At 47.6% G+C, this 12541-nt stretch overlaps 1 protein-coding gene across 3 annotated transcripts in view; it reads left to right on the top strand.

Annotated features, from left to right (window-relative positions):
- The first annotated feature begins 5834 nt into the window (after positions 1-5834).
- Positions 5835-12541, top strand: part of ADGRL3 (adhesion G protein-coupled receptor L3) — a 513913-nt gene continuing 507206 nt past the window's right edge. For 2 of the 3 annotated variants that reach the window (XM_087736051.1, XM_087736049.1), the window contains exons 1-2: positions 6339-6447; positions 6903-7585. The gene's annotated coding sequence lies outside the window, so the exon portion shown is untranslated. Of the gene's footprint in view, positions 5902-6338; positions 6448-6902; positions 7586-12541 lie in introns of those variants that run through there. The other variant, XM_087736050.1, reaches the window with a different exon arrangement.

Below are 12541 nucleotides of genomic sequence, written 5' to 3'. Positions count from 1 at the left end.
AGTTCAGATAATTCTTATGCAGGGCCATTTTGTAATCCATGTCTAAGCCACCAGTCACCACCAGTCTTCCACAGCAGGTTTGCACGGCCTTCCCAGTTGCGATGGCATTGTGAGCGGGGTAGATCTGGGTGTGCATGTCAAAAATGGCAGTTTGCTTGGACCGAATACCACACTTTTCAGGGCAACACCCTATCCTGAGCATCTGTGCCAGGAACTCTTCCCATGTCTCTACCACCTATGCTTCAGGAAGCATTGAAACAGCACCACTGCCTACCAATAGCAGAGCACAGCAGGAATATTTCTGCTGTTGAGAGACTGGGAACCCATCTTCTGCTATGCAAGGCATTGGGGTGAATTATACATGCTGCAAGTTATATGTCAACTGCAAGTTAGAGACCAGATGCCCCACGGCACTTTCTCTCCTTCGTGCAGCTCTGATGGTGCCAAGCTACTGCAAACCTGCTTTAACTGGCCAGTGTGCCATGGCTTAACCTACCGCTTAAGTGGAAAAGTCTTTTTTTGATGTTCCATGTTTTCAAAATGATAAAAAATAATTATTTATTGCATTTCCTATGTAATATGGGGTGGGGTCTTTTGTTAGTTTTTTGAGGTTATTCTCACACCTAGAAAAATGGTATTCAAATGAAGGTGAAGGTACATATCAGCAGGAAGAGACTACAAAAGAAGAAAAAAAATGTACTAATTGTCCATAAACCAATCATTATAAATCCCCAGAATGTCACTTGTTATAGAAAGAATACTGAACGTTAATTTAAGAAATGCACCTTGAAACTACTGAGAGTCTTACCTCTGACCTGTATTTGATCCTTATGAAAGCAAAAATTCATGATGTCTTCTAAAAACAGTTTAACTCCAACTGAATCTGCAAAAACTAAAAAACTTTAATCAAATTATGTAGGTATGGCAAGATGTCTCCCCACAGCAACTGAAAAGCCTTATCACCACGACTCTTGTGAACATTAAAAGCCATCGTGAACTAGTTTTTTTCTTCCATTTGCCAAAGGGCCTTCACGGTTTCATACAAGATGGCAGCATAATGGCCGGCCTGACTACCCAAGCTAGCCGCAAATGTCAAACTCCCTGAATTGAAGCTGAGGCCTGGGCCATGAGGCACGTGCAGGGAGAAGCAGGATGGGGTGGAAACTTTCTGCCCCTAACTGGGGTGGAAGCAAAGGGCTTTGGCATGCTCAGCCCGCCCAGGATGGCTGCTGACATAAACCGTACAGCTTGTGACGATACTGGGATGAGAGAAGCATCGCACCATCAATCCCGGTTTTAGGTAATCCTGCCCGGAGCCATGAGGAGATATTTCAGGTTTGAAGAAGTGTCTCCTGCTCGTCTTTGGTGCCAAGCAATCGCTGCCTCTGCCCAGCCTGACTTTTGGATATCTGCTTCTATATCCATCTTAAAACTAACAGTGCTGAGGTTTCCTGTGGTAAAATCCCTGGGTGACTAAATTCTCTATCAGGTTTGTAGCCAGAGCAAGCAGTGGGAGAGAAACACATCTGTCCCCGTGCAATGTGCCCTGCTCTGTTGATGGAGAATTTATTCATCCAGGGGTTTTACCAAGGGAAACTGATGGCTTTCAGACACATGTAGAGGTAGATATCCAAAAGTCAGGCTAAGCGTGCACCTCAGTGCTGATTTGTGCTTGTGAATTACTCCTCATTTTGTAATTTTGCTTTAGCTCAGTACAACTGATCTCACTAAGGCTCGTGCCTAAAAACGAGCGTGGGAAAAGGCAGCATGAAAAAACATGAGGTGCTCCCCCAGTAGGCAGGGATCTCAGACTGCTTTCCTAAACCAGGGCTGCAGAGGAGACGACGAGGAGGAAGAAGAAAACACAGAATGTGGAGTCTGTCAGAGTCTAATTCAGCGTTACTATCTATCGTCAGTTGTTAAAGAAATCAGTGAGCTCAGGCTGTGGGGATTTTATGATGGAAATGTGGGTTTATGAGGGATTAGTTAAGTTTTGCTGGATCTATAGCAGGAAGCCCATGATGTCTATTTGTATCACTCCATAGCATTTGTTTTTTACAGTTGATGTATTTTTGTCATGACAATACTTCACATTGGGAAAAAAAGGTGAAAACCAAACAAGCCACATAATACTTGATCATGAAGTAAATAAAACACATCTGAAATACATTTTGTGCAGGAGAACTGGTAAAAAAAAAAAAAAAAAGGCAAGTCTGAAAAGCATAAATGTGTACTAATGAACTGGTCCAGATGACATGCATCTCTGAGAATAAAGTAATTCATTACGGAATGTAATGGCTCAGTGACAGTTGTTTATGGAAGTTCGTAGAAATCTCAGAGAAAGCCAGAAAGCAAATAGGACACAGATCTTCAGAAAAAGAAGAAGGAAAAAAAAAAAAAAGAAAAAAGAAAAGAATCAGAATCACAGGCAATTACAATTCACTAAACCTAATTTTAATCCATCGTAAAATAATGAAATTATCATTAAAGCTCCACATCTACCTGGGGGATAATGGAATAATGAGCAGCAAACAACACTGCGGTGCCAGGGTGGTATGTGTGACAAATCCTCCTGAAGAAGAGAATGAGTTGGGAACCCAAAATACTGGATGAACACATTCAAATAATACAACTTGAAACAGTGATTTTTTTTTTTCCATGGGAGAAAGCATTCTGGAAACCTCTAAGGCTGCAATTTGGTTCTGTTACTGGTTTTCCGGTGTAAAACACTGCACTGAATTTTAAGGCCTAAGGGCCGGCTGCCTCTGCAAGCAAAAATACCTGAATGCAGGGGTGATGGATATGGAAAAGAATAGGAGTAGATTATAGAGAGTTTTCCAAAATGATAGAGCAGCACAACAAATCAATGCACTTTGGGGTTGCTGGCACAGGTAAGTTATATCTTTCGACTGCAGAGAATAACTGCTCTTTATGTAATCACACCTGGGATATGGCATTAAATTGCAATACCTCATTACCCGTCCTTACAAAACATGAAAGAATTTGAAGAAATTCAGACCCGAAGAAGAAAAATTATCAGACTCTTGGAAAGACTGATACACAAGGAGAGATTAAGTAGCTTAAATATATAGCTTATCTAATCAATAATTAAGCAAGAGAAGGATAATGGTTTAAAAATATGTAAGAGAAGGATAATTATTTTGGATGATGCATGGTCCCAATTCAGCACAGTGCTTAAACACATGCACATGTCCATCAGCCCTGCAAAAGACCGACGCACATGATTTCAATGGAGCTTAAGCACATACCTAAATTTAAGCATGCATTGAAGTACTTTGATTAATTGGGGCCATAACCACAAGTAATAGTATGAAATTAAGAAACAGAAAAATGTAGGCTGAACAGCAGGAAAATCTTCCAAATGGCAAGATATATAAGACTGGGGAGTAATCACAAATTGGTGGAGACCTCATCCTTGGACATCTTTCAAGTTTTGCTGGACAAAGTACTGGGAAAATATCCTTTAGGGAATAACCTTGCTGTTGCCTCTGGAGACCACAACTGCACAACCTAATGCAACTTTCCTGTCTCTAAGTTTTCCTGGGCTGGCTCGCAGCATTAAGCCCGAGACACTATTTTAATGAGCAATGATAGCGTGACAGGCTGGTGGCCTTCCAAAGCTCTTCCTTGCCTCCACCCACAATTCATTGGGTTTTTTCCATCTTCGTTATGTGTAATGCTATGAAAGAAAAAAAAAAACCCACACTTTAAGCCTAGTGGTACTTTGTCTTTTTTCCACTCACTGACTAAACATTGATTTCATTCTCACCTCTGCATTAAAACAGAACTTAAAGATATATAGCAAATCTAATTTCAACTTGTAGGGCTTTGTTTCGTTCCCAGAGCATGTGTGGTGAATATCATCAGAGAGGTAATCATATCTTGGAGAATCTCATCTCTCTGAGCATCCCAGCAGAGGCAGTATTCAAGATTTGGGGGTATCGGTGGTTTTTTTTTTTCTCCATGTTGCCCCTGGAAGAAGGTGTGTTCCAGAAAAGGACTTTGTCAAGGATGGAACAGTAGATACTCTGAGGGCTTTTCCCACTAGGGAGAATGATTTTGGTGAGCCAAATCCGAGGCCCGAAACACAATGGCTTTTTAATTGCTTTAAAATCTACTTTTTCTTAAAGTAAACATTTGTAGAAGGCTGTGCATCATTCACTCGGACTTCTGGGCATGTTTTGCAGCCTTGTGGGAAAGGCCAGGTGTTCTCTAACATGACTTTGCAGAGGTCTACTGGAAACAGAAACAGTTGAGGCAGATCTGTTACAACTTTTAGATTTCCGCCCTGCCTGAATTTCACCACAGTCAACATTCTTCCTTTATTTTTGCAGTGTCAGTGAGATGGGCCCTGATTTTATTATTGGGAAAACAGCATTTATGCTTATCTGTCTTAATTTTCCACAGCACATCAAGGCATCCAGAATAGCAATTCTTAACCCAAAATACACATTTCTGTGCCTGTCGAACTAGCGATGCAGCTAGGAACACGTGTAAGCTTCTTCCTGACTCACAGCCCAAGTTAATAAACAAGATTAATTAATTCCTTTATCCCACTGAAAAGGACGGTCTTGCAAGGTCTCCGTCATCGGAGATCCTAAAGAGCTGGTTAAAGAAACAGCTGGGCAGGATAATAAATGGAGTGGGTCTTCTGTTGGGGTGGACTGGGTGGCCTAATTCAGGCCCTTCCAGCTCTTTTGACTACAGTTTTTTTATGTTCAAAGCTGGGAGTGCAGCAGCGCCTCCCCAAATAGGTCTGGTCACTGGGATAAAGTGTGGCATGTTGCATGTGTCAGAACTCAGGCAACTGGGAAACTGCATTTTTTTTCTTCTTTTTTTTTTTTTGTTAAAAGAGTTTGATTTGTTTGGGTCCCCTCTAAAACTAAAAGCAAATGGAGAATGTGGTCCAGGAGAAAAGTATTTATCATGCTGGAGCGTGTCCAAAGAAGGGCAATGAAGTTGGTGAAGGGTCTAGAGCACAAGCCCTGTGAGGAGCGGCTGAGGGAGCTGGGGTTGTTTAGTCTGGAGAAGAGGAGGCTGAGGGCAGACCTTATTGCTCTCTACAACTGCCTGAAAGGAGGTTGTAGCCAGGTGGGGGTCGGTCTCTTCTCCCAGGTAACAAGTGATAGGACGAGAGGAAACGGCCTCAAGCTGCGCCAGGGGAGGTTTAGGTTGGATATTAGAAAAAACTTCTTCACCGAAAGGGCAGTCAGGCACTGGAAGAGGCTGCCCAGGGAAGTGGTTGAGTCTCCATCCCTGGAGGTATTTAAAAGACGTGTAGATGTGGTGCCTAGGGACATGGTTTAGTGGTGGACTTGGCAGTGCTAGGTTAACGGTTGGACTTGCTGATCTTAAAGGTTTTTTCCAACCTAAATGATTCTATGATTCTATGCTCCAGCCAAGCGCCATTATTTCCAGAGGTCCCTTGTAAGCATTTAAGATTACAAATGTTAAAACAAAGGTAGACTTCTTGTCCCATGTCCCGGATGTCCTTGGCTCTCTGGAGATCAGGGGATTCATGTTTCCCACCTCTGGGGGGCCCAGGGACGGGGTGTGTTCCCCTGGCCCCAGGCTGCTGTGGGGCTGCCCTGAGCCCCGTCCCTGGACTGGGCAGCAGCGTGTGGGTCTGTGACCAGCAGGCTGTGACTGGCTGCTTGGCTGGGGACAACAGGCTGAGCAGCAAATTGGGAGGTGGGGAATCCGGTGGGGAATGGTTCTGTGCCGGACAGAAAGGCTGCGATTGGCTTTCTGGGAGGGGAGCAATAGGCAGAGCAGCCAATTGGGAGGTGGGGAAACCAGCAGAGCATGGTTCCGTGCTGGAAAGGCAGTCTGCGATTCGCTGCTCTGCCGGGGACACCAGGCTGAGCAGCCAATCAGAAGGTAGGGAATCCAGTGTGGAATGGTTCCGTGCCTGACAGGCAGGCTGCGATTGGCTGCCTGGCAGGGGAGCAAAGGGCAGAGCGGCCAATCGGGCGGTGGGGGATCGTTTCGGGATGGGGCTCCGGGACAGGTCGTGGCGGGGGTGGGCGCAGGGGTTGCAGAGGGCCCGAGGGAAGGGGGCGGCTACAGGGCAGCGCGGGCCCAGGGGACGGCGCGGCGCGGCGGCAGCCCCCGGCGGCGCTGGCCTGGCCTGGCCTGGGCTGGCCTGGGCGGTGCGATGCGATGCGGTGCGGTGCGGTGCCGGACGGCTGCTAGGTGGAGCCCGCGTCCGCGCAACCCAGATCCGGGCCCTCGCCGCTCCCCCGCCCCTCGGCTCGCCGCCCGCCCGGCTCCGTGCGGCCGCCGCCGGGCAGGGCAGCAGCGCCGCGCCGCCCGCCGCCGCCGCCGCCTCCTCCTCCCCGGGCCCCACTCCCCGCTCCCGGTCCGGCCCTGCGGGTCCGACCCTGCGGGTCCCGCCGCCCCGGAGCGCCTCCGCCCCCTCCCCGTGTGCGTGCGTGTGCGGTGCGTGTGTGTGTGCGCTGTGCCGAGCCGCGCCGAGCCGAGCCGTGCCGGCGGGGCCGCCCGCTCGCGGCCATGGGGCCCCCCCGCGCCCGCTAGGCACCGCGCGGGGCGCGGCCGCGGAGCCGCCCCCCCTCCGCGCCCGCGGAGCCGCCCCCCCCGCCCGCCCGCGCCGAGCCGCGCCGAGGCTGGCGGTCTCCGCAGCGGGAGGAGGAGGAGGAGGAAGGATCCGGGGTGCCGGCGGAGCCTGGGGGGCTGAGGACCACCCGCCTCCCGCTGCGCGGGCGCCTTTGTGTCCCCCAGCCCCGGCGGAGCGAGGGGCCGCGGGCAGGGGAGCGGATGCAAAGAGCGGCTGGTGCTGGAGGGGGAAGAGAAAAAGGGGGATGGTGGAAGATTTCTCTCCCTTTTCTTTTTTTTTTTTTTTTTGGTGGTCTCTTCGGCAGTGGCTGTTCTTCCCCAGCAGCAGCGGTAGCAGCAGCAGCAGCACAGGCAATGACTCTGCCGCATACGAATCGCCTGGCCGGTGGTGCCGGCTCCGGAGACGTCACCTTGCTCTGAAGTTGCCCACCTGGAGGAGGTAATTCGGAGCGGGGCTTTGGTCCAGAGGGGTCGGCGACGACGGGGAAGAGGAAGGATCGATCGCCTCCCCCATCCCCACACACCCTCCGTCCTCCGGGAGGGAGCCTGTGTAGCAGAAGAACACGGCAGAAAAGGAGAGACTTTTTCTTCATATGTTTTTTCCTTTTTTTTTTTTTTTTAATTTTTCCTTCATTGAGGGACATTTGCTGCTTCTCATCGCCACCTTTTTCCTCCTGGCTGGGGGCTTTGGTACTGTGGCCAGGTCTGCTTCCTACCCCCACCCCTGGTTTTAATGGCTGGATTGTGGCAGCAGCTCCCTGCTGCAGGTTGTTGAGGAACTGATGGGGACTTGCATCTCAGGAGCCGGAGGTGACTAAAGGTAACTAACTACCCAACGGATGGATGCTCACCAGCCCTTGCTTGGCCGTCAGTTGCACCCTAGTCTGGTTCTGTTGGGCTGAAGGGTGCCAGCTGCCCTGGGTGCACGCTTGGATTGAATTATTCCGTAATAAGGATAGTTTGCCCTCAGGGGGGCTGGATCCTCCAGGTAACGGGGGAGCGTCTCTCTGGGTCTGCATGCTCGGGGGGGACAGTGCGGACAAGGGGTGTGCTGCTAGTTGGGAAATGCCTTGCAGGCTCCAGCCGGGTTTGGCCATGGACAGCTAGGTTGGCGAAGGTGGCGGGTAGATGGAGGAGACCTGGTAGGTTTTGTTCTTGCTCTCCCTTCTGTTTTTCTGTGAAAGGTACCACGTTGGACCGGTGGGTTTGCTGGTGTTACACTGAGAAATTTGTGAGTTTCATGTATCCCCCCCCGTCCTCATGCCCACCTCTTCGTGCATCTACATTTCTATTTAATTGGGTGTCTCGAGAAGCAATTGCTTTCCTGGATAGCGGGAGGCAGAGGGTGGGCATGGGGCACGGGTGGGGGTGATGCCGAACTGGGGGGGGGGCAGGGGCTGTGCATCAGGGGTCGCGTGTGCATAGGTATGGGGTGGTAGGGTAGAGGTCTGCATCCAGCCCAGCAGCCCCAGGTTACAGGTAGGCACGAGCTTCTCTTTCCCTTGCAGCCAGAGAGGGAAACATACAGTCCAGGTAGATGCATTGTTAGAGATGTTCAGAGCTTCCCATCTCCTGCCTGTGAGATTGCGTTTGCCGGCTCAAACAGTATAGGGCTGGCATTTGCCAGAGGGATTTTTGAGCAAGAGGGCCGGTATGTATGGCTGGAGGAAAAAAATTGCTTTCTTTTATGCTGCTCCCTTTTTTTTTTTTTGAACTCTTGGTTTATTTGCTTGCTTAATTATTTAGTTGCCTTCCCCTTGCAATCATCTTTTGACTGTTTAACTTGGAAATATGGTTGTAAGGCTGATGATCGCTCTGTGCCATGAGCCAGAGCGCAGCCCTTTCCTGTTCCCCAGTCTACAGAGCCTACCTCGAGCTGGTGCCCTTTATGGCTAATGAAGGTGTAGGTACAGTGCCCCAGTAATGTGCCCTGGGTACTTGGGTGATTGCCTTCAAGGGCTGAGTTTGATCAGCAGCTTTGTGGCCAGAGTTGTCCATAGGAACAACGTAGCCCTGTGATGATTTGGTTTGTTTTTTTCCCACCCTTTCCTCTGTAGACAGGCAGATGTTTAGTTTTGTGGGAGGGATGGCAAAGCAGGAAAGGAGCCTCTCTTTCTCTCTCTTTCTTGATAGGTGTGTGATTCTTCTCTGCGGTAGTTAAAACAACTTGTATACAGCCAAAAGCAAAAGCAATGGATTGTTGTCTGCTTGTCGCTGTAGCATTCATCCCTTTAGCCAAAACAACCCCTGTCTGTTGTATTTACTTTCCTGTTTGGATCACTCATTAGGAGGTATTAGCATTTCCACTCTCCCAGTCCTGGTTCCAGGCAGCTAGTTGCTTAGGAGGAGGCTGAGATGCAAAAAAAAAAAGGGTGAAAATGCCATCTGTGTCTTGATATAAGGCAGATAGGTAGTCTGTTAGTTGCAGTTTCTTTCTGTATTACAGCACTGATTATTCCAGAGCATTGGATCAAGATTTTCAAAGCTGACCAAAAAAAAAAAATCTTCCCTGGAGTTAAAAATAAATAAATTCCATTTTTGTTGTGGAATGCTGTCTCTTAAAGAGCGCGGCCAATGCTGCCTGCTTGGTATTGAGTAGTAGCGCGTGCTTTGTAGAGCTCATTTATCATCATTTCCAGGGGTTCACGATATGAACAGGCTTCTACTGTGTATTCATTAGAAAAAATCCTTCCATGGAGTTTTTTATGGGGTAGACCAGGTGTTGCAGGTTAAAAGAGGCTGCTGTCAAAAAGTCTGCAGTCATCACTTAAGAATAGCAGAGCGGGAAGGCAGAAAATCTGCGCACCCGTGCCAATGTTGGGTGACAAAGTTCAGGTTAGGGCTCCACCATAAAGCCCTATTTTTTTCTAAAGGTTAAAACAACTGCTTTCAGATGGCAGGAGTCAGTCCCCCTTGTTGTGGTTGAGGCTGCTCCTGTTCCAGCTCCTTATGAGTACTTTTTCTTTATTTAGGCTTCGTTTACTACAAAGTGACTGTTGTCTTGTTACCTGCTAGCAAAATGTAAGGTGGATACAGAGCTCTGGTGCGTCTGTTCCCAAAAGGACTGAAGTTTTTATAAAGCTAGTGTTGGCCCATGAGTTCTGTGTGATTTTTATTATTCAATAAAATATGAATTTTCCATTTTCTTTTGGGGGCTGTTAGGAGAGGATATGTTTAATTTTGCATTTAACTCCAGAGCAAGCTAAATGGCAGTGCAGATTGATGACAGTGAAAACACCGAGTCCTGCTTTGTGGGGCAATGAGATTTTAATAGTGTTTATGAAGTTTAAGGCTAGCAAGTCCTCACTCGGATGTTTTGTTTGATAAAAGTAGGAGCTGGGTTTTTGGTTTCTCGGTGCCCTCTGGAGATGGTGGATCAGCTTGTGTCTCAGCCTAAGAAATTCGTGCCTGAGCGCCTGCCGGGCCAATTCCCCTCCTTTGTTTGCTGCAGCCAGTGCTCGGCTGTGGGTCCCACAGCTTGGGATGCCATGGGGACCATGTCCCTCCCTGCTGGGGGTGATGTGGTGGAGGTGGTTGGCTTGCCTATCCTGGCATTTGTAGAAGAGACTTTTTCCTCCTGCAGCAAAAAAACAAATTGCCCTGCCCGCCGTACAAAAACGAAGCCGGTGCCCTTTGCTGCCTGGGAGGGAAGCGCAAGCAGGTTTGTAGGTGAAGATGCAGGCACGCACATCAAGCCGGCTGGCTGATAAGCTGGGTGTCTGCATGCTGCCTAGCATCGCAGGGCTATTATAAAAATAAGTAAAGATTTAGAGGCAAGTGGACCAAATTATCAGCCAGGACTGGAGACGAATATGCATGACCTTTAGCCTTGTGCAGCACGTCAGTTGGACGGCCTGATGCTGCCATCAGGGTTTTCACATTCAGAGCATGAGCGTATGCATCGTCAACACAAGTAAATGAGATGCACACGGGAGAGTGAAGTCTTTGTAAATGGAGTAGTCCTGGGAATGGGTGATGTATTATTACAGATTTTAATACTAATAGTGTTGGGACTGGCGTAGATTGACTAGGAAACTGTTTAATGTGCGACACGGTATAACGAATGGGCTGAAGATTGATGGAAGAGATGGAATTCAGGGAGCAAGAATGGATCAGGGAAAAGCTAAAACATGGAGGATGGGCATGAGGCTTTTTATGCTTTAAATAGATTTTCTTTCTTTTTTTTTTTTTTTTTTTCTAAATTATGTTACTTGGTGGTTGTGGAAACAGCCCAAGACTGTGATTGGAGTGATTTGACAAAACTTCTTACTCCTTAGAGCATTCTTGCACATCACAAGAGAGATTTGGAAGAACAATTCAAGAATTATTATTTTGGAGCAGTGATGATCATACTGCTCTGAGAACTAGGCATCACGATATTGATGTATTGCTTGGGACAATACTGAGACACCAGGACAGTCCTGTGAAATAAAGAAGTGTTTTCCTGCCAGTTTTGATGATGGGCTGCTTATTGAGGTGGGATGCACTTGGTGAGTGTTGAAGTTTTGGAGAGATGTTTACCGTAGTTCATGTGGACTCCCAGTTCTTCCCTGCTGGTCCCTTTCTCATTCAGTAGATGTCCTCCTGCTGGGATGTGAATACTAGAAATGCACCGTGATGCCAAACTTTGAATGTACATTGATGCTTCAGTCTCTGCTATGTCTGTAGGCAGTGCTTTCAGGTGTCTATAGGATGGAGAGCTAGAAAATGCGTCATTTATAACAGTTCACTCTGCCCTGGGGTATTAGTAGGTACGTGACTGTCCCAGGCGAGGCAGTCTAGCATGCTGGCCTCTGACTCTGTCATCTCCTGGGGTCTGCCTTGGCAAATCTTTGTCATGATCCTCACCAGCACTTAATATCAGGCTCTTTAATCCCTGCTTGGGACATATGTGAATGTGTCCTCGTCTTTGTAGGTGCTGAGATGCTCCAGGACTCCCTGATTTCATCCTGGTGCCTGCAGGCAGTGGAAGCTCCCAGAGCAGGCTGCTGAAGTAGAAGAAGGAGGAGCTTGCTTTTAAGCATCTACTTTTAATTCGTGGCTACTTTAATGGCAAGGAAACCACCTCCTACTCAAATCTGTGATGTGATGCTGTCTAAGACATTATCCCATTGCCTGTTTTTAGCCTCCGAGTTTGCGGTGTAATGCTTGCTTTATGTTCCTCACTAGATAATCTACAGTGTGCAGTCTGAAACGTGTGTGTCTCCTGGGTGCAAGCTAAGCGTTCATTTTTAAGATGACTTCTCTAAGGACACCTTGACACTATAACTTTTACTTCAGCAGTCTTTTCAGAGAGCCTTCTGATTTTGCCTGTAAGGCAGATGTGTTTATCAGTTATTGCACCAAGCATCTATAGCTATAGCAAGGTAGCTAGTCTTTTCAGGCAATAAAAACTTCATTTTAATTGTGTTCTGGACCACTGTTTTACTTACTAAGCAGTGCTCAGTGTGGGATTTTACTAGCCTGTCTGAAACCTCTGTTTTCCTCTGGGAGAGAAATGAGGACTAAACCATTTTTAAATGGCCTTTTTCTTTCTGTCTTTTTTTCTTTCTCTTTTTTTCCTCCCTCTTTAAACTTTTAATCTCTATTACTTCAGGCCCACTCCCGTCCAAGGGAGGTATTGCTGCATCTGCGATGGAGTTTCCGCTGTAATCAATGGAGCGCTTCTGTTGGCTTCCCTGTGAAGGGAAGATGCTCAAGAATCTCAGATGTGGTATCTTCTCAAAAGATGCTCCAGAATTTCAGATGTGGTATCTTTTCAAAAATGTTCCCCCACTTCAGCATCATGTTTCTACTAATTGTGTTGTAATGTCTTTGGCAGAGGTGACACTTCGGGCTGAACAAAGCTGTGTATGCAGGTGAAGACTTGAAGTCTGTGCACACTTCTAAAATCTACTTATGAAAACAGTCGAAAATTAAAATTGAGACATGTCCATTTGAGACT

The sequence above is a fragment of the Nipponia nippon genome, unplaced genomic scaffold, assembly GCF_047370975.1.
Source record: "Nipponia nippon isolate SJK-2023a ecotype South Korea unplaced genomic scaffold, ASM4737097v1 scaffold_6, whole genome shotgun sequence".
In the NCBI taxonomy this organism is placed as follows: domain Eukaryota; kingdom Metazoa; phylum Chordata; class Aves; order Pelecaniformes; family Threskiornithidae; genus Nipponia; species Nipponia nippon.
The sequence above is the reverse complement of the archived record's forward strand: the minus strand, read 5'-3'. Positions and strand labels throughout refer to the sequence as shown.